Source organism: Enhydra lutris, unplaced genomic scaffold, assembly GCF_002288905.1.
Source record: "Enhydra lutris kenyoni isolate GAN:26980312 unplaced genomic scaffold, ASM228890v2 scaffoldscaffold4, whole genome shotgun sequence".
NCBI lineage: Eukaryota > Metazoa > Chordata > Mammalia > Carnivora > Mustelidae > Enhydra > Enhydra lutris.
In genome coordinates, this window is record NW_019154088.1 from 24,745,284 (window position 1) to 24,772,783 (window position 27,500).

Here is a 27,500-nt window from a genome sequence, read left to right on the forward strand (position 1 = left end):
CCCCAACCTCAGGGGTGACCCCTGATTGGCCTGAACCTGATTAATCCCATCATTCTTGCCATAGTGACTGCTTCAGATAGGTAAGGCCTCCATTCATTACAACACAGCATTTCCTAAGTCACAGTGCTAGGTTTACTCGTGATGAGCATATGACCCAAGATGCTTTCATTAGAGGCTGCTAACTGCTTAATATTGGAGTGCTCGAGCTCAATCTTTGGGCCTCTTCTCTATCAGTACTCACTTACCTGGTGACGTCATCTGGTCTCATGGCTTTAAAGGCTGTTGATAGATCGAAACCCCCAAATGTGTATATCCAGCCCAGACCTCTTCTCGAAACCCTGGACTTATTCGTACATCCATTACCTCTTAGATGTTTCCATTTGGGTGTTTAATAGACCCATAAAACTTAACACGTCCAAGAGTGAACTTCAGATCCCCTTCTTTCTCATCTCAGTTAACTACAACTCTAGCCTTCTAATTCCTTAGACCAAAACTTTGGAGGCATCCTTGGCTTGTCCCTTTTGCTCACCCCTACACTCATTCATTGACAAATTATTGGTTCTCCATCTAAAGAATAAGCAGAATCTGACCATGACCTCCATACTGCACTGCCACCACACAGCCCAAACCACTACACCTTCTGCCTGGATGCTTAGCCACTTGGCTCCTCTGTACTCCCATCGCCTGTCTCCTACCTATGCCTGTGACAGCACTTACTTGCTTTGGCACTTTTATCTGACCTTTGGAAAATGCTTCCATCACTCATACAGAATTAAGTGGTTATGAATTCAAGGCCATCATTGGTATGCACCATCAGCATCTCAGTTAGGCCTTTGGGGCAAGGTAGTATTTTGGTGATAGTTGAAAAGCTCTGCAGGCTTACAGAGCAACATGTTAAATAACATCTGCGACACAAAAGATGGTCCTTTCTCAAATGGGCTCATACGCTGAGAGGTCAAATTATTGCTTAAGCCAATTTTTGTATGTTCACTGCTAGCGTGGGTATGTTGATGTAAAGATAGAAATAGGGAAAGAGCGTCAGGCCAGGAGTTGAAAGAGCTGACATTCGTTCTGCCTGATAACTTTTCCCCTTAGATAAGTCATTTCTGTTTCTGAGTTATTTAATCTCTTTCTGTGTCAAATGGAAAAATAATACTTGCCTACATACCTCACAAGGCTATTGCCTGAAAAGATGTAGGGAAACTCCCATCTCTCCTGAATTGTATGTAAAATGTGTTTGTGTATGGGCATAAGGCACTTTTTCTTTTTTCTGCTAAGAGAGTCCAAGAGTCCATAGTTTTTATGACCCAAGAGGGATCAAGAGCTGCTGGTAGTGGTACTTTGTAAACTATAACATACTATTCACATAAAGGTACCATCTACTGGGTTCCTTAAATCATTCTTGATGACCCTGTGGTATGTGGGGACAAGGACTCTTTACAACGCAATTGTGACTTTGGCCTTTAAAAACCAATAGTGAATCAATAAGCTTTGTATGTCCAGAATTTGGACATACAAAATTACCAATTGCAATTACCAAGATCAGGAATCATGGCTTCACAGAAAATTATCCAGCATATATGTTTTAACAATCAAGTTACTGCTCCAATCTGGAGCATGACAATGAAGACAATGAAGTTCGGAAGCCGGTATGGGAACTACTATTAAAATATTGGAATAGCTTTTTTTTTTTTTAATATTTTTTATTTATTTAACAGACAGAGATCACAAGCAGGCAGAGAGGCAGGCAGAGAGAGAGGGGGAAGCAGGCTCTCCGCTCAGCAGAGAGCCCAATGCAGGGCTCCATCCCAGGACTTTGGGATCATGACCTGAGCCGAAGGCAGAGGCTTGTGATTGAGTTCTAGCTTCAGAGCATTGTGGTCTGAAAATATGCAGGGAATGATCCCAGTCTTTTGATACCAGTTGAGACCTGATTTAGGACCGAGGATGTGATCTATTCTGGAGAATGTTCCATATGCACTAGAGAAGAATGTGTATTTTGTTGCTTTGGGATGAAATGTTCTGAATATGTCTGTGATGTCCATCTGGTCCAGTGTGTCATTTAAGGCCTTGATTTCCTTGTTGATCTTTTGCTTGGATGATCTGTCCATTTCAGTGAGGGGAGTGTTACAGTCCCCTACGATTATTGTATTATTGTTGATGTGTTTCTTTGATTTTGTTATTAATTGGTTTATATAGTTGGCTGCTCCCACGTTAGGGGCATAGATACTTAAAATTGTTAGATCTTCTTGTTGGACAGGTCCTTTGAGTATGATATAGTGTCCTTCCTCATCTCTTATTATAGTCTTTGGCTTAAAATCTAATTGATCTGATATAAGGATTGCCACTCCTGCTTTCTTCTGATGTCCATTAGCATGGTAAATTCTTTTCCACCCCCTCACTTTAAATCTGGAGGTGTCTTCAGGTTTAAAATGAGTTTCTTGTAGGCAACATATAGATGGGTTTTGTTTTTTTATCCATTCTGATACCCTGTGTCTTTTGATTGGGGCATTTAGCCCATTAACATTCAGGGTAACTATTGAGAGATATGAATTTAGTGCCATTGTATTGCCTGTAAGGTAACTGTTACTGTATATTGTCTCTGTTCCTTTCTGATCTACTACTTTTAGGGTCTCTCTTTGCTTAGAGGACCCCTTTCAATATTTCCTGTAGAGCTGGTTTGGTGTTTGCAAATTCTTTCAGTTTTTGTTTGTCCTGGAAGCTTTTCATCTCTCCTTCTATTTTCAGTGATAGCCTAGCTGGATATAGTATTCTTGGCTGCATGTTTTTCTCGTTTAGTGCTCTGAATATATCATGCCAGCTCTTTCTGGCCTGCCAGGTCTCTGTGGATAAGTCTGCTGCCAATCTAGTATTTTTACCCTTGTACGTTACAGACTTCTTTTCCCAGGCTGCTTTCAGGATTTTCTCTTTTTCGCTAAGACTTGTAAATTTTAGTATTAGGTGACGGGGTGTGGACCTATTCTTATTGATTTTGAGGGAGGTTCTCTGCACCTCCTGGATTTTGATGCTTGTTCCCTTTGCCATATTGGGGAAATTCTCTCCAATAATTCTCTCCAATATACCTTCTGCTCGCCTCTCTCTTTCTTCTTCTTCTGGAATCCCAATTATTCTAATGTTGTTTCGTCTTATGGTGTCACTTATCTCTCGAATTCCCCCCTCATGGTCCAATAGCTGTTTGTCCCTCTTTTGCTCAGCTTCTTTATTCTCTGTCATTTGGTCTTCTATATCGCTAATTCTTTCTTCTGCCTCATTTATCCTTTCAGAAAGTGGTTGATTTTCTGTTTCTAGAATTGCTGTTCTTCTTCTCTTCGATCTCCCGTTGGATTTGTAGGTGTTTGCAATCTTTAGATAAGCTATCTAGCTGATCTCCCACTACCTGAAGTAGTCTCAGCCTGCTACTTCTCCGCCATCTTGACTTCTCCCCGAAGGCAGAGGCTTAACCCACTGAGCCACCCAGGCGCCCCTCGGAATAGCTTTTTATCGTAAGCTCTTGAGACACAAACATTTACTATACTGAAAATTTCCTTCCTCTCTAGTTCCTTTCTCTCTCTTTCCCCCCTTCCTCCCTCCCTCCCTCATTTCCTTTCTCCCCACCTTTCTTTCTTTCTTCTTTCCTTCCCCAGACACTTACTGAAGGTCAAGTGGGCCTTGAACAGCACTGTGCAGGCCTGGGTTCCTGGAGGAGCCCCATCCTGTGAGTGTGGAGAGATACCCTGGGGTCCCAGGAAGTAAGAATGGAGCTGGGAGACTGCCACTGTCTGGGAGCACCGGCTCTGCTATTCAAATCATTCAGTGACCCTCTGCCGGTCACTTAACCTGCGGTGCTGCTATTTGCTCATCTGTAAAATTGCTCTCCTTCTTGGGTTTGTTGTGAGGATAAAGGAAAATAATGGTGGCAAAGTGCACTGAATGGTAAAAGTCTAATACCAAATCAAAGTATTATCATTTTAGAAGTTTATCCCTGAGTAGTGCTGACACCGACAGATGGAAGTTAAAGCTGCAATTAGAGATCTGTTTCCTCTTTAATCCACCAGTAATAAAGCATTCTCCAAGCAGTGACCCAATTTCAGGTGCCCTATGGTTATTTGCAAGTTTTCTTATTCTTGATATAAGTAGAGCAACGCAGAATTTTTGAGGACAATTCCAATATCAATGAGTCTGCAGTCTTGCCTCTCAAAAGTATGGGTCCGGAGCATGTATCATTAAAACTAGCAGGAGCATTATTAAAGGATGCAGGCCTGGGGGTGATTTTGTTTAGTTCAACCGATCTCAACTGGGGCCTGCTGTGGCACAAACCTCGGGGATACAGAGGTGGGAAATGTCCACCCTAGACTCGAGGGAGTGAACAGTCTAGTAAGAGAAGACCTCGCAAGGAAATGTGCTCCACAGAGTGGTAACCTAATTATAACAGATCTCCTTTGGTGAACACATGCTAGGTGCTAGGCCCAGTGTCAGAACTTTTCATGACTCATCATTTTTAAGCTTCCCAACCACATTATGAGGTAGGAATTTTAAACCCATTTCCTGAAGGGGTGCTTGGGCTCAGAAATCTTACGTAACTTGGCCAGGATCATGTACTTTGTAGGTCTCAGCTAGGTCACAGAGTTTGGTCTGTCTGACTTAATGGATGTTACAAAGTAAGAGAGGAAAGCAGCCCCCAGGGAGGACCAGAGAGGCAACTAAAGGACTGGACTGAAGATTAAACTGAGCAATGTACCTGTCTAGTGCTGAGCGATGGGATATGTTCCTTTTAATAGATGTAGTGTGAGTCTATCCTGATTTTAGAAAACCAGCTAAGTGTAGATCAATGAAGCCCTAACATCATCTGGATGATTCCAAGATACTCATAGGCATAGGTAATGCTAAAGTTTTCATTATTCAGATCTCAAATATCTGAAATATAAATTTTTTTAAAATGTGTATCTTTCATAAACCAGGCTAATCAAGCATTAGCTGCATTAGTAGGTAACCAACCAACACTGCTTTCTGGCAGTGAAGTTAATAAAGGCTGGGTTAGGTCAGGGATTCTTTTTGTCTATTTCTTGTGTTTAGAATATTCTTTGATAATAATATGTCCTTATTATTACTCACTCCCTGAGTTCCACTGTGGGAGTTTCATTCCTTTACCTAAGAATCGTGGACTCTATTATGTCAGTAAGTGCACTCCAAGAACAGTAACCTTTTAAAGCAGGAGTTGGCAAATAATGACCCATGGGCAAAATTTGGACTCCAACCTGGTTTTGTATAGCTTGCAAGAGCTAAGGATTTTTTTTTTTTAATTTCTAAAAGATTGTTTAAAAAAAGTAACAGTTCATATTTACTATCTTGCCCTTGAAAATGTTGACTTCTGCGTTAAATGATAATGACTGGTTAATTTTCTTAGGGACGGGCAGATTTTTAAGGAGAAGAGAGAAAGGCCATGTGAGTCCTGGGTACATGTTTCCCACCAGCCAAGGGGCTGTGGGAGCCAACGAGGTACACCACTCAGGGATCACTCCCAGAGAATTCTTTCTGTGACTCCTCCAGGATCTGCCTCAGCTTTGGGGTGGAGGCCATGCTCTTCCTGGGCGGTAATGGGTCCCAGAAAATTCCACCCCAAAATATGTCTCTGGCATATGGATTATTTTGAGCTAAAGGCTACTGAAGGCCAGCAAATGCAGGAAAAACTCTAGAATCAGAGCACACATTTTCCTTTTGTAAAAGAAACCTCCATTTATTAAGAAAATTTACATTTGTTGAAAGTGTCTCCCTGACCTGTACCAGAAAGAGGAGGACTCTTAACTCTTTCGATGAGGAAAGTGTCAACTTAAATCTGTTTAATAAAACTTACTAAACAACATTCATTTATCATATTTTCCTGGACACCTTCCTATAACTTGTCTTTCCTGTCCAGAGTCCAAAACTGCCCTTTTCCTTTGTTTAGCCTCAGAAGGCAAATAAGCCCAAGTTCCAACCATCTCTTTGGGTTACTCATCATGGGATTCTCCCATGCATACATGTATGACATCCCTGTTAATAAACTGTTTTTCTCTCGTTAGCCTGTCTTTTGCCAGTCTAATTCACAGGGCCTCAGCTGGAGAACCTAAGATGGGCAGAGGAAGAATGTTTTTTTTCCTCCCCTATAGCAACCTCAGCCAATGTCTGAACATGACACGTGTCAAATGGGTTATCCCGGGATAAGCAGCTTTACTTATAATGTAGGATTGGACTGGACATAGGAGATGAACAAAAAAGGAAAAAAAAGATACTAAAATAATTTCAGGATAGTGAAATACAATTTTACTTGATTAGGCATATTCCATTGCATAAGCTAAAGAGGCTATATGGCTAGAGTTGCCAGATTTAACAAATGAAAATCAAGGATACCCAGTTAAATTTGACTTTCAGATAAACAACAAATCTTTTAGTGTATGTCTTTTCCTTAGCATAAGTGTTTCTCAAATGGGAGTGCCACAAGAGATTGCCTATTAAAAGAGCCCTGTACTGGGTGAAGAAAAAGAAAATTATTTTAGCATGAATATATCCCAAATACTGCATGAGATATACTACAAATTATTTGGTGTTTACGTGAAATTCAAATCTAATTGCGTGTTCTGTATTTTATCTGGCAACTCTAGTTATGGTATTATTGGCTTAAAGACAATCTATTGAAACACAGGTCATGTCTTAATTCATTAGAAAGACTAGTTTTTGAAGGTTAGATGGGAATTTGAGATTCCTTAGTCCAACATGTTTATTTTTACATGAGGGTGGCAAGTGTCTTGCTCTGGGTCATGGAGCCAGTGAATCTCAGAACTGTGTCTCAACAGTGTAGCACTATTCTTTTCAGTTTCCTTTGCCTCCTCTTCTTTCTATTTTTCCTATCAAATTGGTCTTCATCGTGAAATGACTTATATTTGTTGACACATAATCTGGGTAGTTAATAGATGTCACATTATATTAAGTGTGTCTTCTTGGGTCCGTATATCTATATTAGTATTTTCAAGATTAAAATACCTATTGTAGAAAAATCAGGAAGTCTAAAATAATACACAGAAGAAAATAAAAATTATCCATAACTTTCCACAGATAAAGATAGCCACTATAGTGCTTTTGATGGGATCCTTATTTTACTATCAAAAACAAAACAAAATTGAGGTGTAAAAGTGTATATATAATTATAACCTATATATATTTATATTTATTAAGGTTATATAAAATATACATTACCTATTTTATTTTATATTTAACTTACATTTATTTTAATTTAATTAAGTTTTTGATATATTTTAATTTATACATCATAACATATTTTATATATTCATAACTTATTCTATACTTTAAATATTTCTGATATATATATAAAAATCTATCTATATATTTTATAACTTGCTTATGTAAATTGACAGTATCCTATGTATTTTCTTGTTACTAATATTTTCTACCACAGGATAGGGCTTTATTACATGAATATACTGGGCTTTATTCAGTCACTTCCTATTGAAATAACTTGACTTTATTTTTTCTCCTGGTAGTAATTGATATTCTGACAAACATTATTATACATAAAACCTTGCAAGTTTACCAATTGTTTCCATATTTATTTATTTATTTATTTATTTATTTTAAGATTTTGTTTATTTATTTGACAGAGAAAGAGAGAGATCACAAGTAGGCAGAGAGAGAGGCAGAGAGAGAGGAAGGGAAGCAGGCTCCCCGTCCAGCAGAGAGCCCGACGCGGGGCTCGATCCCAGGACCCCGGGATCATGACCCGAGCCAAAGGCAGAGGCTTTAACCCACTGAGCCACCCAGGTGCCCCTATTTTTATTTTTTTAAAAATATTTTATTTATTTATTTGACAGACAGAGATCACAAGTAGTCAGAGAGGCAGGCAGAGAGAGAGGGGGAGCAGGCTCCCTGCTGATGCAGGGCTTGATCCCAGGACTCTGGGATCCTGACCTGAGCCAAAGACAGAGGCTTTAAGCCACTGAGCCACCCAGGCACCCCAACTGTTTCCATATTTAAAGGGTAGATGTGAATTACTGAATTGTAGAGGGAGCTTGTTTGAAAGATTATTGATTTGTGCTCCTAAAGCTTTCTGTAGAAAGACGAGGCCAGTAAAGGGCTGATAAGCAATGTATGGAAGGACACCTTTCCTATACCTTTCTCAACCATGGCTATTGGCAACTTAAAAAAAAACCAAAAAACCAAAAAACCAAAAAACCAATAACACAGGTTATTTAATTTTAATTTCACTGGTCATGAAAGGAAAGTCAAAAATTTGTCATGTATTTATACGTCTTTTCTATTTTTTCTATAGTCAATTGTCATTTTTCTTTTTTCCTTGAATAAATTCTTTCCCATTGAAATGTTAATTTTCTTATTAACTGCAATTAAAAATATATATCTTAAGATTCTTAATATTTTGTTTTATTCCATGCCAGGAATAATTTTTTTCTAGTTTGTCATTAGCTTTTTAACTTTATTTGTGAATATATTTATTATGCAAAAGATCTGAGTGTGTATATAATTAATTGTATCAATTTTTGTTCATAGGCTTTGAAGTTATGCTGAGAAAGACCTTCCATTATTTGTAAAATATAAATACTTATCTGTATTTTTCTTCTCTTGTTTTTAATGAACGAATTGAGCTGTTTGCATTTAACTCTTAACCCAGACAGAATTTTTTGGTGTGCAATTTTCTTCTTGATTTTTTTGTTGTTGTTTTTATCATCTGGGCATTTAAAACACATTTAAAGAAAAGAAATCTGTAATAAAAACAGTTTTTCACATACAATCATTTCCTCCATTTCTGCATAGAAGTACCTATGCAAAGAATTTGTAAATGTTATGACCCCCAGGGAGATCTCAAGAGAGAACACTTCTTTAATGTCTTAATGCTTCAAAGGACCTGTGAACAAAGAAGGTTTTTCTTTTTTTATTGACCTATTATATTTGCATAATCTTTTCTGATGTCACATAGAGGAAGAGAGAAAACTTATTATGGCATCAGAAGGCAGAACTAGGACAGATGGGTGAAAGGTACACAGAGACAGAACTCAGCTCAAAGTAGGGAGGACAATGGTGCCTGAAAGTCATTGTTCTGACCTTCCAGCCTAAGTCTTTTCTCAGATGCTGTGTGTGGCTTTGCTCAAAGAGATGCCTGTTTTAGCATGCTTTGTGATGAGAGTTAATGGGTAGGTATCATATCCTTGTGAGAACAGTGTCTTTCAGTTAAACAGTTTGAACCTCGTTATTTTAGTTACTATTTATTATCCTCAGACGAGGCACTTAAAACAACTGTTTTATTTTGCTCATGATTTTGTGGGTCCGGGATTAGGGTTAATTTTGGCTTGGAATCTCTCCCAAGGTTGGAGTCAGCGGCTGGCTGGGGTGGATCCTCTGAAGCCTCCGCTGGGCTGGATGTTCCAGATGGCTCCCTCACGTGGCTGTCAGTGGATGCTGGCTGTTGGCTGGGAGCTCAGGGAGGACTGTTGACCTAAGCTCCTACATGTGGTCTCTCAAGCACGGTGGTCTCAGGGAAGCCAGAATTCTTACATGACACCTGGTGACCCCCGAGCAGATATTCCAAGGGAAGCATGTGGAAGCTGAATGGTCTTTTCTCATTTAGGCTTGCAAGTCACACAACATCCCTTCTGTCGTGCTCTGTTGGTCAAAGCAGTCGCAAGGCCTCCCAGGTTCAAGAAGAGGGAATGTATACCAGGTCTCTTATTGCAAGGAGTAGAAAAACATTTGAGACCATTTTTTAAAAAATTGCCACACTTGCCAACGCACGTTTTCTGTTTCCCTGCCTCCTCTTCTCCCTGTGGTTCGTATTTCATGGCTCCTCCCCTGTGTGACTCTACTCTGATTTGTTCCAAAGATGGAAGAATAGTTGGGAGTGGGAGTGGGAGTTCGTTGAAGGGGGATCACATGATCTCATCCTGCTTAGAGGGCATTTCAAAAAAGCCATTTGGAGAATTTTTCATTTTAATATTATACTGAGTTACTATCTTTATATTTGTTATTCATCAAATACATACACTCTCAATTTCACTGTATGTTCATTTACTTGAAGACAAACTCTAACTTAGCTGGGAAGAGAGGATGCTACACGGTCCCCAGACTCCATTTAAATTTTCTATGCTGGGAGTTGTAAGGTTGACCTTGGCTGTTGGCCTGTGACTCTCTAGGATGACAGGCTGAATCTGTGACCTCTTCGTGGATTGCTGGATTCACCTTCTGTGACCTCACGCTACGTTCAGCCTTTGGTCAGCACCCCTGGTAAGCAGGCTGCAAGAAATGCTCTGTAGAATTCCTTCCTTGGGGGGAATGTCCTCTAAGAGTCTATACTCCTTTTCCATACATCTTTTAGAGGCTAAATAAGCTAAATACGCAAAACCCCAATTATTTCGAGTAGAGAACACTGGGTTACAAATGAGTTTATGTAATTCAAGTAGCATGGTCCTAACCTGGAAGTGAGGAGTCAGGCAGGCAGCCCGGACTTTGCTGTCTGGCTACATCTGCAGAGCTGTTGTGCCTGCCTTAATTAGACCACATTTACGGTTCCAGAAGGGTATGAATGTGAGATTTGTTGGTTCATGTCCCAATAACATCACAATGGCCTAGGGTGTATTTGCATCAATTGCTCTGGGGTGCCGATGGCTCTTTGTGACTTTGCTCCGTGCAGCCTGTCAGAGACCCACATGCAGCAGTGGGGTGGGGAAGGAGTGAAGTTGTAGAAGAGATCTGCAGTGCTGAGCTCCACTGCATTTTGCAAGGGGATGGCAACCCGGACCACAGGATTTGGCCTAATGAAACAGTGAAAATTGGATGTGGTGAGTTAAATCTCCCTTTTTTGCCCTACTTTAGAAGAAGCCCTCCTGCTGTTTAGGTTAAAAAAAAAAAAAGAGTAAGTGGGCTGGGCAGAAAACTCAGAGCTGTAACATACAGGGTAGTTTAATTAATTATTTTGAAGTTTCCTTGCTGTCAGGGAGACGTATTTGCCAGTGTTTGCTCTATGATATGTGGGCGGCATCATCTAAGGATCAGACTTTGCCTTTGTAAGCAAGAACCTTCCTATTTACCCATTGCTTCCTAATCTATCCATTTGTTCTCACATCATACCAAGCCCCCAGGCTACCTATGTTTGGAGATCGTTTCCTGCCCTAAACAGAGAAGATAGTAAAAGTCTCTGGCATTACCAAATATTGGCCCAACGTCAAGGCCCTTCTCATGTACATTAGGACCCCTCCCATTCCTGGATCACAGCTACACAGACTCCCTCCCTAGTTTCAGTCCTTGGTCCTACACTGGCAAGTGAAGCCTACCCAGCGCTCTTCTCTTTGCCCTCCTTTCTGTGAGTTCATAACCTCATTACCTCTTATGTCCCAGTGCGACACCCAGAGATACAACCACTGAACATTGTTCGGTTTTTGGATGATATTTGCTTAGCATGAAGATATTCAGGAACACATTTTAACCAAAGTAATAAGGAACAGAATCAGTGTCTTTCTCCACAAAGCCAGGGATTAGATAAAATAGTGCTCTACATTCTGTTGAGGTCTACAGTTCATTAATTCATTCAACACATACTTATTGAGTGGTTAATATGTGCAAGGTGCTGGGGTGCCTGGGTAGCTCAGTCAATTAAGGGTACAGTTCTTGATTTTGGCTCAGGTCATGATCTCATGATCATCTCTAAGGGAATAGAGACCTGAATAATGAGAAAGACTAGCCAGACAAAGATTTGGGAGAAAGAACATTCTACATAGATGAACTGTGTCAAGGTTGTAAGGAGAGAAGGATTCCCAAGAAGAGTACATGGGCAGAGGTAAAGTGAAATGACGTAGAGAGGTTTCCAAAAAGTTCTTTAAAGGCCAGGGTGAGGGGAACAGATTATGTCCATAATAGTTACGCTAAGCCATTGGAGGGTTCTAAGCAAGAAGATGGTATGAATTTATGTTGGGGCTAAGGCTGGGCCAAGGTACCAGCTACAAGGCTAAAACCGTTTTCCAGGTAAGGGATGCTGGAAAAGTGCACAAGGGGTACAGTCCTACTAGGAAGGGTTGGTCACAGAATGGATAGGCCTTGATGGATTTAAATAGGGAATGGCAGAGAGAGAGTAAGGTCAAGGATATCTTCTAAGTTTTCATCTTGAGCAACTGAATAAGTTGATACCATTTCCTGAGATGGGTAAGAGCAAAGAGGAAGCAAATTTGAAAGAAATGGATCCTTGTATTTGGAGTCCAAGGGGAAAGGACAGATTTGGTAATTGTCAGTTTACACATAGGGTCTAAATTCATCAGACAGATGCAAATAGTTCTTCAATTAAAGTATTACAAAGAAAAATCCAAAGATGGGGTAAAAAGTGATTTCTTAAGAAAGAGGATTCCAAGAAGTGACTTAATGTTTCTGTTGTACAAAAGAGCAAGAAAAGGAAAAATGGACTTAACCCGAAGCAGAAGGGATTTATTGAAACTAAACAGACACATGAATCAAATTGAATAGGTGAGGGGAACTGGAATGAATTTCATCATGTTTTTTTAAACTACATGTGAATACATAGCTAAATGCACATGTCATGTGTAGATAACTTACTTAATTTTCGCAAAATGAAAATATCTACATAACCAGCATCCAGAGCAAGAAACAACCTCACCAATATCACAGAAACCTACTCGTACTTCTCACAATTAGAAATGTGACTTCTGATAGTGTAGATTAATACTGCCTCTTTTAAAACTTTGTATGAATGGAATCATACAGTATATGTTATTTTGTATGTGTCTATTTTTACTCACCATCAGGTTTGTGAATTTTTTTCCTATTGTTGCATGTGCACTCTCTGATGAATAATATTCCCCATCATGTGAAGATATAGTTTATTTATCCATTCTACTATTGATGGACATTTGGCCAGTTTCTGGTTTTTTGACAAAGATGAGTAATGCCATCCTGACCATTCTAGTCTATATGTTTGATGAACATGCACACGTATTTCTGCTGGATACATAGCTAACAGTGGAATTGCGCTTTCATAGTATGTGCCAACGTTCAGCCTTAGTAGATCCTGCCAAACATTTTCCAGAGTGGTTGGAGTAATTTACGGTCGTATTAGCAGTGTATAAAAATTAATGTTGTTCCAAGTCCTTGACTACACTTGGCTTTGTTGGTCTTTTTCATTTCAACAATTTTGATTGGTGTCTAAGTGGTACCACATAGTTTTAATTTGCATTTCCTTGGTGGCCAATCAATTTGAACACATTTTCATGTTTTATTGCTCACTTGGGTATTCTCTTTTGTGAAGCATTATTTCAAGCCTTTGGGTAATTTTTCCAATGGATTTCCTATCTTTTTCATATAGGATTGTAAGAGTACTTTATATATTTTACGAGTGTTTTGTCATGTGTTGTATAAATATCCATGCTCAGCTAAAAATCTGCTGGAGATTCTTTCTCCCTCCCTTTCCTTCTGCCTCTCCCCCTGCTCACCTGCATGAGCATGTGCACTCACTCTTTAAAATAAATAAATAAGTCTTAAATAAAAAACAAAAGGTGTCTTGGGATAAATAGAAATGATTAATATTAATATAGTCAGGTTTTATTTTTGGTGGTTAATTTTTTTAAATGTCTTATTAAAAAACCTTTGTCTACCCCAAGATCACAAATATTTTTCTCATAAATTTTCCTCTAAAAGGTTTTTTTGATTTACTTTTCACATTTAGATGTCTTTTGCATTCAGAATTGGAGTGTGTGTGTGTGTGTGTGTGTGTGGTATGAATCCACAGATGCATATATTTTTTGCCTTTGTGGCTATTCAATTGACCCAGCGCCAGTTTTTGAGAAGCCCACTCTTCCCTCACGGCAGCATAGTGTTGCCTTTGTCATAAATCAGGTGACTGTAAATGTGTATGTTCATAAAGGTTTTCAACATTGTACTGAAGCCTCTGCCATTCCTCCATCAAATTATCACCATAAAAACCAAATACTTAATGTTGAAATATAACTTAAAGGTCTTCCAGTTCAGTAGTTCTCAAAGTGTGGTCCTTGAGCAGCAACAACCTCACCTGGGAACTCATTAGAAATGCAAAGTTTAGGGCCCCACCCCTTATCTAGAGAATCAGAAACTCTAGGAATGGAGCTTAGAAATCTGCATTTTAGCAAGCCCCCCAAGGTTTGCTTAACTTGAGACAGGTGAATTTGGTTCAAGTTCAAATTAAAAAAAAAAAAAAAGAAAAAAGAAAACACAATCCTAGCACATCTTCTATTTACAGCTACCAAGAGAAAACTAAATATCAGGTATTTTTGTTTTAGTCAACGATTTAGAATTCATGATGAAAATAGATCAGTTTTACTGATATGGAGCAAATTTGAGAACTTCAAAACGTTTGACATTTCTCACCTGAACAAAGTAGTTAGTATAGTTTAACAGGAATTTCTTGTTAATGGAGATTTTTAGAAGATGAGGGGACAGAAACAGTTTAGAATCTCTTTCCCTATGCTACAGCATGCCCCCAAACACTGATTGGGCCAACAGGGAAATGCCCCAAAGCAAAAAAAAAAAAAAAAAAAAAAAGTGATTGGCTGGAGCAAAGCAAGAGAGATTGAGAGAGAGAGGGAGAAAGGGAGACAAGAAACAGACTTAACTCTAGAGAACAAACTGATGGTTACCAGGTTACCAGATGGGAGGTGGGTGGGGGATGGGGGAAATAGGTGATGCGGAATAAGGAGGGCACTTGTGATGAGCTCTGGGTGGTGTATGGAATTACTAAATCAGTATATGGTGCACGCACCGCTAATAACAACACTGTATGTCAACTGTACCAGAATTAAAATTTTAAAAATGGATGCGCTATAAAGATATTTCTCCAGGATATTTCAAGCTGTTATTCTCCCCAGTCTGAAGTATAAATTCATGGGGTGAAGAGTCATTTCATGATCCGTTTCTGAATTTCTTCCTATTTAAGTGAGTACAGCCCTTTCCCTGAGAGCTGCAGAGCTGGAAGCAGCTCCTTGGTGCCAGGCAATGTGAGTTGTTGGTCTCTTAAGCAGCTCCTTAATGGATTACACAGCCCTCCTCAGGCTCCCCACCTGCATTGACGAGGTATCTCTGAGTCCCTCATTAGGGGAGAAGATTTCATTGATGTCCAGAAAAGGGCTTATGAATTGTTCCCTAGTACTCCTGTTCTTGAAATCTCATGGTTAAGACAGGTGCACCCTGCATCAAGGCTCCTTCTGGAAGGCAAATGAGATGATCTGGAAATTGCCTCCAAAATACTTCTAAACCTCCACTGATTAGAATAAGCAGAGAAAGGAGCAGAGAGAGGCACTCAGGGCTTTCAAACTAAGCTCTCGGCTTCTGCTTCTCTGCTTGCTAGCCAATTGCTCTTTTGCCACTCATTTGCCTTTCTCTAAGGCTGCATCTTCAGGGAAGGCAATCTAGGAAATATGCAAATCACTTCAAAAGGCCTAGCTTCTCTCTTGTTCCTTCTGTTCCGGAGGGTCTGGGGCAAGCACTGAAATTCGCTTTCTTTTTGGTTACCAGAAACGGACTATAGCTATTTCTTCTTAGAGCATTAGCTTTGTGAGACTTTCTGATGATAAATGAGTCAAGAGTTCCAAGAGTGCAAATGAAGAGGAGATCCTAAACCACCACGTATTGGTGGTATTGTTGTTACTAAATTCGATCTTCTTTTGGAAATTACCTTTTCCCTGTTTGCTTCTGTTTTAATATGCTAGCTTTCCATGACCTTCACATTATTTGTTTACAGAGTAAGTAGAGTTAATGCTTCACATTTAACATAGGACTTTGCATCTTCAAAGAACTCTTCAAATAAGCTAATTGAAAGGAAGCTAACAGGAGAGAACAAAGTTAACATTAAAAAAAAAGAAAGAAAGAAAGAAAGAAAATGCTTCTAAACACAGACCTGGAAAGATAATGGCAAAAAACAAATCAGTCAAACACATATTTATGAGAAGGAATTGAAGGTCTGGAACAAAGTCTGGATGGAAGTGTGGTGTCAGTAAGGGTTGTGTGCATACCCTGGGGGTGTGTGTGTGGAGGGGCAGGTGGTGTGCATGCACGTGTGTGCACACTCTCTTGTTATTTATCAGTCAGGGTGTTCAAGGTTTGAAAAACTTCTGCTTTTGTTACTGCTTCTCAGTTGGAAGACCAGTACATGGTCATTTTCTTACCTTCCTGCTACTTGTGGCTACAACTGGGTGAATGAAATTCATTTCAAAGTTAGAGGTAGATGAGTAAGGATCTCCAAACTGTTCCTATGGGCAGTTGGGGCTCCATTTGGGTGGGCAATTGGCCCGGCTTTTGTAATCATTCTTGGCCTTTCTGATTTGCTGTTTTGATTTCGTTGGCACCATGCATGGGTATCTTACCAGCTCCTAATGGAAGGAGATGGCATGTCTGCATTGGAGAGCTCTGAGCACATCTTGGTGATGTGAGGCTAGGTACTTTCACTGTTCTACCCCAGTGTGTAGCACAAAGCCTGGCTCAGGGAATACATTCATTTGATCATTGTAGAGTCAATAAATGAATTAATGAATCACCTTGGGTTCCTGTTAAAACTTTTGGATGGTTAGTGTGAAAGGCCACCTGAATATAATATTGTGCTTGCTTGACCTTTCTTTAAGGCTGACTTTTAGAAAATATAACCCATTCAGCAGCCTGGTTTCTTCCTGCGGAATATAATAACTGGGTATTGTGAATAATATCTGTAGTTCATTCAAGTTCCCCATTGTCTTGAAGCTCTCTGATATATACATGCTATTTTTTTTTCCCCATCAAGCAAGAAGACTTGCATGTGGCCTCTGTCATTAATTTCACACCTCGCAAATAAAAAGTACCAAACAGGATAAGAAAGTCCAGGTGTGCTGCTGACCTCAGATGAAATACTGCTTTTCTATGGAAGTCTCGCCATAAAACTTGGTCACAGTGCTTTATATGAGGAAAATAACATTTTGTTATTAATAAAACCTAGACAGATTCTCAATGGTTGGTAAGAGAGGGAAATGGCAAAGATCTTTGAGTGTCTAATTTTTGTCTCCTGAATTCACCTGACTGATAAGGATTTCACCTTACTTATGCCTGCCACCTACGCATAGACCTTTTACATAGTTCCACTTCTGTAACATTCTGGCCAGTGTCGATACCTGATTCCTTACTATTCCATAAGAGAGCTGAGATCAGGCCAATAGGGAAGGGGTTGTTTTCTCTTGTGCAATAAGGCAAGTGGTAAGAGTGTTCCTGGTATCAGACAGGCTTAGATTCAGTCACTATCTGCCAATTTTTTGATGGTATGACCCTGGGCTAGTCACTTTACCCCTCTGAGTCTCACTTTTTTTCATCTGTGGAATAGGGATGCCTATAATACTCATGTCCTGGGGCCACTGGGAGCATCGAATTAGATAATTGTAGGAAAATTTAGCATAGTCCCAGGCACAAAGTAAGTGCTCAGTAGATGTTAGAAAAAAATTTTTTAAAGATTTTATTTTTTTATTTATTTGACAGAGAGGGAGATCACAAGTAGGCAGAGAGGCAGGCAGAGAGAGGGGGGGAAGCAGGATCCTCGCTGTGCAGAGATCCCGATGCGGGGGCTCTATCCCAGGACCCTGAGATCATGACCAGAGCTGAAGGCAGAGGATTAACCCATTGAGCCACTCAGGCACCCCAGATGTTAGAAATTTTTATGACAAAATGCTACTATAGGTCGGCAGATAGCAAAAGAAAGAGAAAAACACGAACATAAATCCAGATAATTGGGTTTCTAAGAGATGGCTTACTTCCTGGCCTTCCAGGATTCAACCCATTCTCACTCCTGTGGTACCTCTGTGAGTCGGCTATCCTCCTAGGACTCAGCATCTAGAAGCCTGGGCCTAGCCCCAAGGGTGTGGGGCCAGCACAAGGCAGGATTTTCTTCTCCCTTCTCCCTAAGACTCCACCTCCTGGTTTTATTTTTTTTTCTGACTGAGAAACCACCTCTTGCCAGAGAATAAAAAATTAGAACTGACTGGCCCTCTGAGAACAGGTAGGTCCCTGCTGGTGTGGGAGAGGAGAGGATGGCCTCAGCAGGAAAATAACAGGATACTGCAAAACAAGCCTAACACACATACAAGAGATACACATAAATAGAGACAATGGGGACATTTCATTATATCTAAAACTTTTTCTCATTATTCTGTGATTTTCCCTATTACCTTCAAATGTGCTCTCCCACACACAATTAGGTTATTTTGTGTTCCATTCTCTTCCTTAAACTCTATCTGGGCAGACTCTTCCCTGGCAGGATAGCTCTCTCCCTTCAGGTATTGGAGAATTGCAGCAAGGAGGACCTCCATGGCTGGCCAGATGGAGGGAGGAAGACTGGGGGCTACTGAGAAGTCCTTCCCCCACCCCCGACCCAAGGCTCAGGAACCCTGAAGAAGGGGGAAGGCATTTGCCCTGGCTGGGTATAGGGAGGGTGGTCAGAAATCCTTGTGTCACTGCCTCATTCTAGGAAACATCAGGAATATCACAGAACACATTTCGTTTGGAAGTTTATTTTGTGCTTGTCTCAGGGAGTACAGTGGAAATAAGAAATTAAAAATAAATCCATGATCATTGAGAGTTGTTCTGTATAGTCAGGGCCTATAGAATAGGAGAGCCTCTAGGGAGGCAGATTCCAAAGAAGGTTAAACAGTATTTGGCTTGCAATGGCATGGGTTCAAATCTATATTGTGCCTCTTAGTAGCCATGTGATCTTGGGCATGTTTCTTAATGTTTCATAGTTAAAGTCTTTAAAAGGGTGATGGTAATAGTATCTACTTTATAGTATCATATGGAGAATTTTCTGGGGCTCAAAGGAGCTCCTAGCATGAGGTAGGAACCTTTAAAAGCTCAAACAGATACTGAGGGAGTCAGGCAAGAGTTTTGATTCAAGGTGATAGCAGATGAGAAGTTGACCCCAGAATATATTTCAGGGCTATGGATTCTTAGGGGATGTGATGGTTGTTAGTGTTATGTGTCAACTTGACTGGGCTAAGGAATGCCCAGATAGCGGGTGAGTGATTTCTGGGTGTGAGTGATTTCTGGGTGTGTCTGTAAGGGTGTTTCTAGAAGAGATTTACATTTGAATTAGTAGATTGAGTAAAGAAGATCAGTGAGGGTAGACATCATCTATTCCACTGAGGGTCTGGATAATACAGAAAGGCAGAGGAAAGGTAAATCCATTCTCTCTGCCTGAGTCAGGACAGCCATCTTCTCACATTCTGGGACGTCTGTCCTCCTGGTTCCGGGCCCTTAGGCTTAGACCAACAGTTAACTGCATTGACCCTTCATGTCCCACTTCAAACTCAGACCAGGACTTACACCATTGAATTCCCTAGTTCTCTGGCCTTTGGCTTTGGACTTGAATTCTACGTAGCACCAGCGTTCTTGAGCCTCCAGTTTGCTGATGGCAGATTGTGAGGCCTTTCAGCCTCCATAATTATGCAAGTCAATCCCTCATAATAAACCTCTTTCTTTCTATCTCTATATATCCTATTGGTTCTGTTTCTCTGGAGACCCTGACTAATAAAGGTACAATAAATAAGACCAGGCAGATCTACCTAGCTCAATCTACTGAGGGAGGCCCAGGAATGATCGGTTTTCCTGTCCTATTAACAATACTTGTGGGGTCAGCATGGCTTAAACCCACCTATAAAACCAGATAAACAGAAAGGAGCTACTTCTCTGAGATGAGGCCTCATACCCTGTGTTTGTGACTCTGAGGGCTCAGACTCTGGACTTTGCCTGATGAGACCAGGGATGTTTTTGTTTCCTCCTGATTTGTCTGTCCTTTCTGGGGTTAGCTTCTCACCTGCTAAATTCTTTAGCTTTGTCATCTCTTGGCATCCATATCTTCTCAGAGTCGTCCACCACCCCTCCACCCCCACCCCCCACCATGTATCAGTCAGAGTTGCATTTGGAAAACAGAAACCACTGTAGGTATTTTAAGGAATCAGAGAGTTAATATAATTAGAATTCCAAACCTTTGGAGGCCTGGGGGAAGGGATTCTAATCTTGATCTCCAGGGATGACTCCCAGAACTCTTGTATTGACTCCAAGGCTTCTGTTGACTCCAAGGCTTCGACTAGATCAACTGATTTCAGAAGACATCAGTGAGATGGCTCACAATCTAGGGAGGGAGCAGCTTCTACTGCTGTCAGCATAGCGGTCAGTGAATGGCCTCTCAATAAACCAGCAATGGAGTCAGGCTACTGTCTCCCCTGCAAATGCCTCCCCACAGCCAGAAAGCTAGAGAATGGAGACTGGAACAATATTGCACAAAAACCTGAACTTTCCCTGGACTTGTTGCCTCAAACGACTTGCTTTTGTCTTTCAGATCTCATTCAAGTGCACCTGGTATGTAGAATCTAATTTGCATCCAACACCTTGGTCGCATGGGAAACTGGGGAGTTCACATTTGAGATTTTCTGTCTCTGCAGTATAGGAAGGCACACTGAAGTAACTCCATAAGGTAATGAGCTAGCAGCCGAAAGGAAGATGGAAAATTTGGGCAGACCACAGGCTGGGTTCAAGTTGTTCCTCAGCTAAATATATACAGTGGTCAGCAGGGATCCAGAGGGACTCCATCAAGAGGGATAAAAAAATCAGCTGTGGAAAACTGGGTGGCAGAAGGCTGTGAGCCTAGGTAAAGAGTACAGCCAAAAGGTGTCATCATTCAAGCCTGGGGAAGAGTAAAAGATGTGTAGGCCTCACAATAAACATGGGAACTGACCAAAGCCTGCCGTTTGTGGAGCTGTGGGCTTCTGGTGCCTAGTTTGTCCAGAGCCTCAACTCACCTAAATTTGGGCAGGTCTGAGCCTGCAGGTAGAGGGACTGGAAGGGAAGGGGGAAGGCAGAGAGCAAAGCAATCTGGACACCAAGTCCCAGGTTCCACCTGACCCTCAGAACCTCTCTGCTCCCCCATTCACTCCCCCTACTGGCCAGAAGAACTTGGTACCTGTCACTATACCCATCCCTCCTCTTTTCTGCAGTGCTTTATTTAGGATGCAAACTCTTACATATACTTTGATATATAATAAGGTTTGTATGATTATTATAAAAGCAATGTAACTGTGTTCTCAGTGTATTGGGAGAAGAATATAGAGATGGGAGTCTACGTGGACCTGATCAGTGATAACACATGTTAAATATTCCCTTATCAGTAAAAACAAAATATTAAGTACCTTTAAAAAGCATAGTTACATGAAATTTTCCAAAGCAGAAGAAATAATGTATACTGACTGTAAAACAGTAGCAAGCATTAAAATGAAAACGTGAGATAATAACAAAGAATTCCTATCTACAGACATACATACACATAGGCACCCATAATACAAATATAAGTGTGGATGCGTGCACATAAGCACATACCCACAGAAATCATTTTAAATTAAGATGAAGAACGAGTACAAAAAAAAAAAAATCCCATAACCTGAATTTTTAGGATTTAAAAGGTGAAAAGTAGTGAGCAGGACTCACATGCCAAAAATTACTTCCTTGGCAAAATCAGGTCTTTTGTGAAAGGAATTTTTCAGCAAACACATTTTGACAATTGACACCCCATGAGCACCGTCTGTGAAAAACATTTTTTTTTTTTTTTGCTGTAATTTGATGAAGCAGAAGTGGAAATCGATAGGACGTTGCCAAATGAGTTCTTTGCTCATGCCCTGTCTTTCTCTCCTTTGCTCCTGTTCTGTAGTAGATAAGAGATAGGAGGAGCCCAGAACACAATATATGGATTTTTTTCCTTTCTTTCCTTTTTTTACCCCGGCTAACACAACAAAGGAAGCTACAGAACACTTTTAACTGCAGAAATGCTCTTAGCACCATGTTGTAGATTTGCAATGGAGCAGTACAGGTTGATTTCAAGCCCAAAGGTGGTTTGGGAGTTCGTATGATTCCCCCAGAACTTCAGGGAGATCCTTCCTCACTGGAGTGCTCATCCCTGCCTCTCAGCACTGCTGGTTTCCATGACAACCAGGCCAATGTCTAGTTCAGTTTTGCAAATACTCCCCAAAGCCCAGTAGGCCTAAAATTTTCTCAATAGGCTCTCAAATCTGCCTTATTTCATCCAACTTTCCTAATGTACCTCTCTTTTTAACTTTCTTCAACTTGGGAGGGGAGGACCGTAAGATTTTATAGCAGCAAATTTACCAATGGTCAGACCAAGACAGATGTTAGAGAAAACACAGGGGAAAGAGGCTAAAGTAGTGCCTAGTTGACCTTCAGTCCTGCTGCCCCCTTGTCACTGTTTGTCGCATCTTGTTTTAGACTCTGGGAAGATGGTGTGGTGTGTATTTGCTTGGCTGTTCTGGGTGGATATGTTCTAGGGGGGGTAAAAGGAGCAGTGATATTTCAGTGTGGTAGTAGGAACACTGTTCTAGGAGGAGAGACCTGAGCTCTGTCCCTGAGCTTGTGTCTTTGTGACCTTGAACCAGGAAGAATTCCTATCTACAGAAATACACACACATAGGCACCCATAATACAAATGTAAGTATGGATGCGTGCACATAAGCACATACCCACAGAAATCATTTTGTGATTTGGAAGGAAGGCAACAGAGGAGGAACAGCCCAGCTTTGTCTCCCATGACCTTATCTTCTAGGTCTAGTCTTCTCACCTTTGAATAAACTGGTGTTTCCCTAATCAAATATTATTATTGCAGGCTGGTGATTAAACAGACCAATCTTAATCTTGACTCAAGAATAAGGTAGAAAAAAACAACCTATTACTGCTTAGAACACTTCTGAATATTCCATCCAAGGGCCCACCTTTTAGAGTAGGAATGAAACTTTTAGGGACATCTCTAAAGATACAGTATTCATCGTTCATTAACTCTGTGCTTAGACACACCTGACAGATTTACTGCTGATGTAAATAATTCAAAATCATTCTGTATCTATTAACTAAACTGTTTATGAAAAACCTCATCAGAAAGCATTCTGGAAAACAAACTCATTTTCAGGAGCAGTTGGCCCAAAGTAGAGATATGTGTATTTCTCCTGCAATTCTGCTCATCCATGGACATGTCCAATATCCTAATTATCTTCAACCACCCACCAAACTCAACACAAAGGCTAGGCCTGCAGATGACATCCTTGAGGATCTTTTATATGTGACAATCATAAATGACATCAGTCCTTTGCACAGGAAGCAGTGCATGTACGTCAGAACACTGTTGTAAGATCATTTTCTTTCTTTCTTTTTTTAAAAAGATTTTATTTTATGTGTTTGAAAGACAGAGGGTGAGCCAGCAAGAGAGTGCATGAGCAGGGGAAGGGGGAGGGGCACAGGGAGAGGGTTAGTAAGAAGCCTGATGAGGGCTCCATCCAAGGACCCCAGGATGGTGACCTGAGTTGAAGACAGACACTTAACAAACTGAGGCATCCAGGTGTCCCATAAGATTATTTTTTTTTAAAGATTTTATTTATTTATTTGACACAGAGAGAGAGAGATCACAAGTAGGCAGAGAGGCAGGGAGAGAGAGGGGGAAGCAGGCTCCCCGCTAAGCAGAGAGCCCAATGTGGGGCTTGATCCCAGGACCCTGAGAACATGACCTGAGCCAAAGGCAGAGACTTAGCCCACTGAGCCACCCAGGCGCCCCTGGTAAGATCATTTCCTTAATGTCACATTACCTATTTAATTTTCTTACTGAAACTCGATGAGAGAGAGAGAGAGTTTCATAGTGGACTTGACAGAGAGAAAAGCTGAGGGGCCTGGGGAGGAAGTGCTGTGTTAAGGGAAGTTGCAGCCATGAAGCCAGAGGTCACCTTGAGGATGCAGGGTCCCGGGTCCGGGATAGAGCACCTTCTTACTGAGCACCTGTTTGCCCAACTGATGGTGGTAAACTCCTGCTTTTTATTTTCCTCAGAGTTAAGGAGGCTTGATTATTTTTGTTTTGTTTTGTTTTGTGATTTCCAGTTGTAGTGTATAGTATCAGAGAAGATACTTATAAAATAGGCAAATCATACATATGTTTCATAAAATCTGCTGGCTATGGGCACCTGCAGAATGTTCTCTCAGGAAGCCCCAAGTTCTGTTTCCTCAATCTAAGCAGGCTATACCTATTGATACTCTTAGTTTGATTTGATGAAAATTTGAGTCCCTTGCCATCTTGATGAGCAATGTTCAGATGTTTTTGTAGTGTTACATTTCATCATGGAAATGCTAGGTCATAGAGAGTGAATAAAGGTCAGTAGATACAGAAAAAGTGTGGCCTTTGGAATCTTGGTGATAAATGGACATCCTTTCATTTTTAAAGTTACTTGTATTACCTGAGAAGTAGGAGGTATTTTTGTATGGAAGAACAAAGATTTGGCTGAATGCTTCCATTTTTCACTGTACTATATTTGAAGAACAACTATTTGATTACATGTAAACTGTGTGTGTGTATGTGTGTGAATCAGAGCTAACAGAAACTGAATTAAATGTAATTCAGTTTCTGTTAGCTCTGATTCACTCACACACACACACACACACACCACACACACACACACACACACCCCTAAAATTATAAAGCCGGCAGAGCATTGTTTCTAAGTAAAATGGGATCTTTAAAATATAAGCTAAAGGCTCAATAACTAATCAGTTTTCAAACAACTGCATTAATCCAAGAAAGAAGTTTTTTCATCCCTAATGCCCCCAAAGGACAGAGGATGCTCAACATTCTGTCGCCATCTTGCAGCCCTTTGCCTTGAAAGTTACTTTCACAGTATCACTCAATGTATTTGGAGAAAATTCAGAAAGAGGCTTATACATCAAAGTGCAGGAAAGCCAACTTAAGCTTTGGAATAAATACCCAAATCTCCTATCTTTTCATATTAGTTTTTTGCTCTAATCTTTGCAAAGTAACCTCTAATAGTGAGGGGAGGGGCCGGGAAATGAAGAGGAAGGGAAATCACTAGATTTGAATATCTGATTAAAAACAAACAAGTATGAGTATTCTACCAATCTTAAAATGTGGATTAGAGCATGCGAGTAGGTAGAGGCGGAAGGGAAGAGTGTTCAAAATCTATACAGTCTTCTTAAAATAGATGTAACTCCCGATGAGAACAATTTTTCGCCAAGGTTTACTGTACCCTGACTAATGAGTTCTGATTCCATCCAGGAGAAACAGAGATGGAATCCTTGACATCATACCCTCATGTTGGTGAGACAGGTATATAAACAGTATCTACTATGTAGTTGTTGTTGTTTGGGTATAGATTAAAGTTGGTTAATATATGTAAAGTGATTAGAATAATACCTGGTACATTGTAAGTATTGTATAAGAGTTTGTGCTGTGACTGTTATTTCTAATAATAATAATAACTAACATTTAATGCTTCCTTAATATGGAGTTTCTCAGCCTGGCTCTACTGACATTTGGGGATGGATAATCCCTTATTGTGGGGGGCTGTCATGTGGATGGCAGGATATTTAGCAGGATCCCTGGCTTCTACTCATTACATGTCTGGTGCCCCCCCCCATCCTGTTGTGACAACCCGAGATCTCTTTGACATTGCCAGTTGTACTGTGGAGGGACAGGGTCACACTCGGTTGAGGAACACTGCTTTACTATATCCCAGGAACTATTCCCAGAGTCTTATAATATGTTATCCATTTAATAGGTCCTATTTTATTTGTTTTATTTATTTATTTATTTATTTTTAAAGATTTTATTTATTTATTGGACAGAGAGATCACAAGTAGGCAGAGAGGCAGGCAGAGAGAGAGGGGGAAGAAGGCTCCCCGCTGAGCAGAGAGCCCGATGCGGGGCTCGATCCCAGGACCCTGGGATCATGACCTGAGCCGAAGGCAGAGGCTTAACCCACTGAGCCACCCAGGCGCCCCATAATAGGTCCTATTTTAATTCCCATTTTGTAGATGCAGTAACTGAGGTATAGAAAGGTTAGGTAATTTGCACAAGTCACACCACCAAAAATGGTAAAGCCAAGATTCAGATTTTCAACCACAATTATTATTTCCAAGGTAGATTCTTATTTTTATTTTGGGATAATGAAGAGGCTATTTTTTTTTTAAGATTTTATTTATTTATTTGACAGAGAGAGATCACAAGTAGGCAGAGAGGCAGGCAAAGAGGGAGAGAGGAGGAAGCAGGCTCCCTGCTGAGCAGAGAGCAGCTCCATCCCAGGACCCTAAGATCATGACCTGAGCTGAAGGCAGAGGCTTAACCCACTGAGCCACCCAGGCATCCCCAATGAAGAGGCTATTAGTTGGGTTCTAGAAAGAATAATTTTCATGCCTTGCTATATCTAGTTAGAGGCTTGATGAAAACACTTTACTAGTCAAATAATGACATGGATATGTTAAAGTTCCTTGAGTTTTCTATTTACTTCAGGTGTCAAAATAATGTCTTTTTGTTGCAATTAAACAAACATTTATTGAGCATCTAAAGATATGAGACACTGTGCTATAAATATTTTAAATAATTGAGAAAGTCTGGTTCCTGCAGGGGTTACCAGAGAGTTTACCAGCACCTCTCTTTGGCAATCCCTCCCTTCCCCCAACCTTGTCTTTAATAAAGGAACCCGAGTATTAGTACAGCTAACCTGCCCTCCTAGAAGCTCCTGTCCCAGGCCAGGACAATGAGTCTGCCACTGAGGAGTTTAAATCTCAGGATTCTGTGTTTTCCATCTTCTGGGGATGAAGGTACAAGATAGAATCTTTGGGAGTTAGTAGTGGTAGGATTTCCACCATGTGGGGAGAGACCTTCTGCAGTGAAAGAAACTAACCCCAACACACTGAGAGGGGCAAAGACGAGAGACAGAGTCTTAGAAATTTCTAGATCCATGACTTCAATTGTTTCTGAGGCTGGGCGGCACTTCTGAGGCTCACAGAGCTGGATTGTTCAGCTAGTTCTTCGAGACCCTGTGCCAGTCAAGTCCCTTTGGACTGCTAGCCAAAAGTAGCCTGTCCTTTGCAACCAAGAGAGTCCTGATTAATATTACACCTATTATTGAGAAGCTTATAGGACTCGAGAGATATTTGGTGGTACAAATTAAGGGGGTCTTTGCTTTCTTCCCACAGACAGAACCTAAAGAACCCTTACATGGAGATTTGATAACCCTTGCCCCATTATGAAGGCTGGGTCTGTGAGTTAACACATTGGGTACTGGGAGACCTCTTGAGCTACTACAAAAGTCCAGGAAGAAAGAAATGGAGTTTCAAAGTATAGGTAAGATCAAGAAGAACTGAGATAAACTGGTGGAGAGCAGGAGATGTTGCATAAGATTCTCTAAGTACATAGTGTAATACAGGAATCAGAGAGTCAAGGTTAATAGCTGTGTTCTTTTGGAAACTTGGGGTAACTTAGAAGCCAGCAAACTCTAGCCTGGCATAAGTGACTGGGGAGGTATTATTATCCAAGGCAGACAGATGAGCAATGCATTTACTTTGGGTAAATATTTATTAAGAGTTTACCACCTTTCTTTACCACTTTTCTAAGTGCTTGGTTAGAT